We start from the raw sequence: 7929 nt of genomic DNA on the forward strand, positions 1-7929 counted from the left end.
ACCCCTTCTGTGTTAGCCTTTGCCTTAAATCCTTCTCCCCCAACTTCACCTAAACCACTCAGTGTGACGTAGTTGTAGAGTTCTTAGTTGTCGAATTCAAAACTACTGATACAATTAAAGAAAAAGGAGGCATATGCTGGGTATAGACAGCTGGGATCAAGTGAATCCCTATTAGGTGGCATATATAAGGGTGGTAGAAGTATTTTGAAGAAAATCAGGAGGACAAAAAGGGGACATGAGATAGCATTGGCAAACACGGTTAAGAAGAACCTAAAGAGACTCCACAAATACAAATTGGGCCCCTTAGCGATCAAAAAGGCTATGTGTGGAACCACAGGAGATGGGTAAGATATTAAATGAGTATCTTGTGCTAGTATTTACTGTGGAGAAGGAAATGAAAGCTAGGCAACTTGGAGAAATCAATAGTAATATCTTGAAAAATGTTTAAATTAAAGAGGTGGTGCTGGATATCTTAAAACACAGGTGGATAAATCCCAGGACCTTATTGGATATATCCCAGAACTTTGTGGGAAGCTAGGGAAGTGATTGCTGGGCACCTTGCTGAGATATCTGTAACATCAATAGGTGAGGTGCTAGAAGATTGGAGGTTTGCTAGTGTGGTGCCACTGTTTTGGAAAGGTGGTAAAGCAAAGCCAAGGAACTATAGACCAGTGAGCCTGATATCAGTGGTGGATAAGTTATTGGATGGGATTTTGAGGAACAGAATTTTCATATCTTTGGAAAGGCAAGGACTGATTAGGAATAGTCAACATGTTTAGGTGCTTAGGAAATCATGTCTCACAACTTGACTGAGTTTTTGAAGAAGTGACGAACAAGACTGATGAAGGTAGAACAGTGAGCATTGTCTATATGCACTTCAGCAATGTGTTCAACATGGTTCTGCATGGTAGACTGTTTAGCAAGGTTAGATCACATGGAATCCAGGAAAAGCTAGTCATCTGGATATAAAATTGACTTGAAGGTAGGATATAGAGGGTTGTTTTTTTCAAACTGGAGGTCTGTGATCCACGTGTATCACAAATTTCAATACTGTGTCCACTACTTTATATCATTTATACAATCGATTTGGATATGAATGTAGGAGACATGTTAAGTTTGCAGAGGACACCAAAATTGGAGATGTTGTGGTCAGTGAAAGTTATCAGAGTACAACAAGGTCTTGATCAGATGGGCCAAGGAGTGGCAGATGGAATTTAATTTAGATAGATATGAGGTGTTGCATTTTGGTAAGGCAAATCAGGGCAGAGTGTACAAGTTTTGCTTTAATTCTTGTGGAGCTGGCTTCAAGAAGGATGCTACAATTTGTTTGAGGGTCCTCCCATTGAATGTAGAGGTCACATTAGAGACACTGCTGATGGAATTGCCTTAGTGACATTTGTCACAGATAAACAGTCCAGGGGTCATTGCAGAATAAGAGTATGGTGACAAGAACTAATCTGTATACTGGCAGTTTTATTTGGGGTCAAACACGCACTGCTCTTATGTGCAGGAGGTGAAACATTTTCTTTCTTTGACCACAAGTATTATCAATATACAATTCCTTGACTGGGGACTGCTAAGTTCACAGCCTGTCACCATCACTTGGTTGCAGATCCTTACAAGAGTGTACATGTGACTTTCGTTAATGTGGAGACCTTGAGACATGGTTGTCATCCACACCAACTTGCTGGGTTAGTAGTCAGTGAAATGACGAACCACGATGACTGTGCCTGCCTTGCTTTCGTTGACCTTTGGAGCCGGTGATACACAGGATAGAATTTACTCTTTCCTTGTCAATAACGGGCAGAAAGTTGGGAAAATATGGAGGATGAAAAACCTCAATATTGAGAAAATGTTTGTAATTCTCCCCTTAAGTTTTAAATGGTGACTTCAGAACAGCACCTTACTTCCATGAATTTCCATCTCATTAAAACCCTAACTCACCTTACACTTATACCCCACTTGCAATTCATAATCATTGCTAAAAGGAGCCTAGAGCTTGAAGCTTTCTGCCTTGCATTGTGCGGAACTCAGACACAAGAAGATGTGGTTAAAACAAAACAATTTTATTCAGTGTAAAGCAGGGCGCTGATTTCTGGGCCATCATTGACAAGGAGATACAGCAAAAACAGTTACCTGACAATCCTAAACCTCAGACCATGCAACTCGATTCTGATTGGTCAGGACCTTGCCATAGGGATGGAGCACAGCTTGGCTGTTCCTCATCCATTTTTTGAAAAAAGTGCAACATAAGTACAAATTCCATTTGCCCACATACAACTGGATTCTACTATTTACGTTTGTGGCTTCTAGCACACAGACTGCAACACATTGCAAGCTCAACTGACAATCTTAAATTAGTTTCCGCTGTAACTCTTAGCATAATTCAAATCCACCCACACATTGCTTTAAACATTATCTGCCCTATCTGCACCAGGATTGGACTGCTTAGTCACCTCAGAATCCACAATTCTTGGTTTGGAAGAAAGTAATTCAATATCTCAAGGGACTGCCTAAGACGATGAAGCAATTGTATAGCAGCTACATTGTTGTAGAGAAGTTAAACATAAGCTCCTCTGTTCTTACTGAAACATCTAAATCCTGGAACCTGCAACAATCATTCCTGTCCCTTTTCTAGCCATGTCTCCGAAATGGCCACAATACTGAAGTCCCACGGAACCAACAGTATTAGATTATAATCATTGCATCCATCTTGTTCTGTGTTTTGTTTCTTCCCTGCTTTCTTCTCCTTACATTTATTGCATTTGGCCTAGTCTGTTTCTTTCTTTATCACTTCATTTTACATTCTTATGTTTCTTATATAGCAATTCATGCCTCATTTGGGCACAAGCTTTGTTTCTTCACTACTCCTTTTGGCTTTTGCTTCATAAAATCTTTTGTTATTTAATCCCCTCTGCCCTCTATAATCATGGATCTTATTCCTGCTTCCAGCCCCTTCCACTAGTATTAAAATGGTTACACTTCTGTTTTTCTTCAGTCCTGATGAAAAGTCATTGACTGGAAATATTAGCTCTTCTCTCCATAGATGCTGCCTGACTGGTTGAGTTTGAGTTTCCTTCGTTCTTATTTTAGATTGTCAGCGTCCATAGCACTGATATATTGTTTTTATATTGTTGTCCAAGTCCTGCCTAAAATTTATAAACTCTTTCGTTTCGAGCTCATGTTCTGATGATTTCCTGTGAAATCCTTTTCTTGTGTTATGTAAAAGGATAGAAATTTGTTCAAATTAAAATTTACTCTCTCCTCCAAAAGAAAAAAACCATGTCCAAAGTTCCTGTCCACACATTTTCACTTTATCAATACTCACAACTTCTAGTGGTCAGAATTGCAGACTTGTGTAAATGCTGATAATATGTGTGGAACTCTAATACAAGGGTTTCAACTCTTCGTATAATAATTATTCTCTAACGCTGGCATACTTCAATTGATTTTCATATGTTGTATATGTCTAATTTTGTTTAAAAACACAGTGTATGATGCTTTGTTCATTCCAATAAAATATGGCTATTGTAGCATAGATCAATTGTTACCATTTTTTTCTTTCTGTATAAAAGATAAACCAGAAATGCTTTCAGAATCACTGCTGTGAGAAATGTTAGTACAGGCTACTTGAAGGGCTTTGTCAATTGTAAGCAAACTTATCTAAGTCATTATTTTTCGAATGTATTTTTAAATGGTTAGGATTATTTGTGTTGTATTATCACACTAAGAGGAGAATTTCTACATGTGAAGATGCATGCACATCATGATACGAATTACATTGTATCATTTTCTACCCAAAAAATATGTCTCAAAATGAACACCAGATTAGCAATTCAATGAAAGAGTAATGGGGAAGATCCAAAAAGAAAACCAGGAACAATAACCAATTCCCTTAGTGCTAGATTAAAAACATCTTTCAATGAATGTGTCAGCTATGACATTTCTTAATGGAACGACCATGTCTCTGCCTAAACCACCTTGTCAAAAAGTTTTTTGATCAATTAATGGAGTATAATTTCTTCCATTCTTAAGTAATACATCAAATGAAAAATCATGACTTACTGTGGATGCTGGGATTAAGATTCCCATGAATTAAGTTAATTGGCAAGAACATGACCCACAAAACTTTAACACAAAACCATAGCCCCATTCTGGACTTTAAAAAAAATCTTGCCCTCCACTAGTCTGAGTAAGAAATCATCATGCAAGTCAACTTTAGCAGTTCTTTGTTTTTATAAGAGCTTTTAAGGCAATTGCTTTTTTGAAAAAAAATCACCAATGCATACATTGCCCACTGACCAGAATGGCCTCGGGAACAGCTGCAGTATGTCCGTACTGTTTTTCTTCTGCAGCAGTTCTTCAAAGGTATTTTTTACACTAAAAATTAGCTCTTAGGTTACAGAAGAATCATGTGCATGAGCTCTGTCACAAGTGGGGCAGACAACAGTTGGGATAATAAGAGAGCGGAATGCCATATTGGCACATATTCCCTTCTCTCTTGTTGCTTGACTTCAGCTTTCCACTGGTGATGAGACTCAAGGCATACATCTATCCAGATGCTTTTCCCCCACTTTTGAAATCTATAGCCAGATCTTTCCAAGTACTGATAAGAGGACTCTACGACTCTATGTTACATTTTTTAAGAAGGCTTTGAGGGGGTCCTTGAAGAATGACGCCTATCCTCCTGGGGGTCACTTGCCTCATAAAATCTCTAAGTAGAATGCTTGATTTAGGAGACTGGTGTTAGGCACACAGATGATGTGGCCACCCAGAGGAACTGATCAAGCGTGGTTCATGCTTCAATGGCCAGATGATGGCCTGTACAAGAATATTCATGATGATGTGCCTATCCTACCAATGGATTAGTAGGATGTTGTGCAGGTAGTGCTGGTGGTACATCTCCAGGATTTTGTGATGCCACTTGAAGGCATTATTGAACCTCAACAATGATGTCTGCTCTTGTTCGCAGTAGAATTCAAAGGTATGCAAATTGGATCCTTTGACCAAGCACTACACCTCATCTGGATCTTGATAATATGGGTGAGGTGAGGCCAGGTTGGTACAGATCTTTCAGTTTTCAAACATTTAGTGTGAAACTTATGCTCTCATAAGTCTTGGACAAGGTGTTAATGATATCGTAGAGCTGGGCCTCCAAGTTCAAGCATCGTCTGCCTACTGTAGTTCAATGAGACAGATTAGAACAATAACAAAGAACATTACGGCACAGGAACAGGCCGTTTGGCCCTCCAAGCCCACGTTGATCCAGATCCTCTACCTAACCCTGCCACTTATTTTCTAAAGATTTGTATCCCTCTGTTCCCTACCCATTCATGTACCTGTCTAGAAAGATCTTAAATGACACTATCGTTCCTGCCTCTACCATCTCCACTGGTAACCCATTCCAGGCCCCCAGCACCCTCTACGTAAAGAATATATATCTCCCCTAAACCTTTCCCTCTCACTTTGTACTTGTGACCCCTAGTAATTGAGTTCCACACTGTGGGAAAAAGCTTCTTGCTATCCACCCTATCTATACCTCTCATGATTTTGTAGACCTCAATCAGGACCCCCCTCCTCTGTTTTTCTAATGAAAATAATCCTAATCCATTCGACCTCTCTTCGTAGCTAGCACCCTCCATATTAGGCAAGATCCTGGTGAACCTCCTCTACACCCTCTCCAAAGCATCCACATCCTTTTGGTAATGTGGCGACCAGAACAGTACGCAGTATTTCAAATGCAACCCAAACCAAAGTCCTATACAACTGGAACATGACCTGTCAACTCTTGTACTCAATACCTCATCCAAATGAAGGAAAGCATGCCGTGTGCCTTCCTGACCACTTTACTACCCTGCATTGCCACCTTCAGGGAACAATGGACCTGAACACCCAGATCTCTTTGTATGTCGAGGTAGTAGAGGCAGGAATTTTCCCCAGGACTTTTCCACTTACTATATAGTTTGCTCTTGAATTTGGTCTTCCAAAATGCATCACCTTGCATTTGCCTGGATTGAACTCCATCTGCTATTTCTCTGCCCATCTCTCCAATCTATCTATAATCTGCTGTATTCCCTGTCAGTCCCCTTCACTATGTGGTACTCCACCAATCTTGGTGCCATCTGCAAACTTACTAATCAGGCAACTGATACCTTCCTCCAAATAATTTACATATATATATATATCAAAACAACAATGGTCCCAGCGTGGATCCCTGTGGAACACCACTGGTCACAGGTCTCCATTTTGACAAACTCCCTTCCATTGTGACTCTCTGTGTCTCCTATTGCCCAGTCCGTTCTCTGTCCATCTAGTTCGAATACCCTGGACCCCATGCGACATCACCTTCTCCATCAGCCTATCATGGGGAACCTTATCAAACGCCTTACTAAAGTCCATGCATAATCAAAGGGACAACATTAACAATTCTCCAGTCCTGCAGGACCTCATCTGTGTTCCAGAGTGCTGCAAATATATCTGTTAAAGCTCCAGCTATTTCCTCTCTCGCTTCCAGTAACCTGGGGTACATCCCATCTGGACTTGGGGACTTGTCTACCTTAGTGTCTTTTAGAATATCCAAAATCTCCTCCCTCCTTATGCCGACTTGACCGAGAGTACTCAAAGATCTATTCCTAACCTCATCATCCGTTATGTCACTCTCCTCCGCAAATACCGAAGCAAAGTACTCGTTAAGAATCTCACCCATTTTCTCTGACTCCAAGCATAGCTTTCATGCTTTGTCCTTGAGTAGGCCAACCCTTTCTCTAGTTACCCTCTTGCTCTTTATATATGAAAAAAAGGCTTTGAGATTTTCATTAACCCCGTTTGCTAAAGGTACCTCATGACCCCAATTAGCTCTCTTAATTCTTCGACTGAGCCAACATTTGGAAGGATCTAAGGTTGACAGATTGAACTGGTTTCTGTTTGTATTGTATTGGCCAGCTTGATTAGAGTGTGGTGGAGCATTGCAGCATTGAAGGCTGACAAGCATCAGTGTGATGAGACTTTTAAAAAACAGAAATTCTGGAGAAACTCAGCACATCTGCCAGTATATGAGAAGACAATACAGCTAAAGAACGTCAAGGTATCAGGAGCAGAGGGAATATCAGTCAAAGCACTAAAATATGATGGTGAGACATAATTAGTGTAATTATATGACTTCATTTCCATTATCCAGAAGGAAGCGAGTATGTCCTGAGATCTCAGAGATAGTGTAATTATGACCATCTTCAAGAAAGGTGAAACATCTGACTGCAGTAACTAAAGGAATTTCCTTGCTGTTGGCCATAGGCAACTAAGCAACCATTGTTGATTGTTGTAAAAATCCACCTGGTCCATTATCACACTTCAGGAAAAGGAAATCAACCAAGGAATCTTGAGTTTTCTCTTCACATAGGGTGCCAGACCTGCTGTATTTCTCCCACAATTGCTAATTTTGTTTTTGTTCAGATCTCCAGCATCCACAGCTGTTTTATTTTTAGTATGACAACACAGCTTTGCTTAACACTAGTGTGAATGTGAATCAGGTGTGTGATAACATCTGCAGCTTAGAATCATATCTTCCCTGTCAACATGGCATGGGCAAAGGATGGAGCCAAATGTTTGGAGCAACCAAAATGAAGGGGGATGCTCAAAGGTGACTGTGTCAAAGGCCTTTGTGAAGTCTAAGGAGGCTACAAAGGTAGATGCTGTTCCCTTCTTTTCTCTTAAAGTTGCTGTACAGTGAAGATCATGCCCATTGTGCTGATTAGAGGGCTGAATTGACATTGTGACTCTGGAAGAAGCTCTTCAGCCACAGAGAGAAGGCAATTGATGGGGGTTCTTGAAATAATTTTCTCTGGGGCCTCCATCACAGAAATTCCTCTGCAGTTGCCATAAGCACCAGAATCTGTGGCCTACAGCAAGGTAAGTTCTCTGTAGATGCCCTGC

Source organism: Hemiscyllium ocellatum, chromosome 4 (genome assembly GCF_020745735.1).
Source record: "Hemiscyllium ocellatum isolate sHemOce1 chromosome 4, sHemOce1.pat.X.cur, whole genome shotgun sequence".
In the NCBI taxonomy this organism is placed as follows: Eukaryota; Metazoa; Chordata; class Chondrichthyes; order Orectolobiformes; family Hemiscylliidae; genus Hemiscyllium; species Hemiscyllium ocellatum.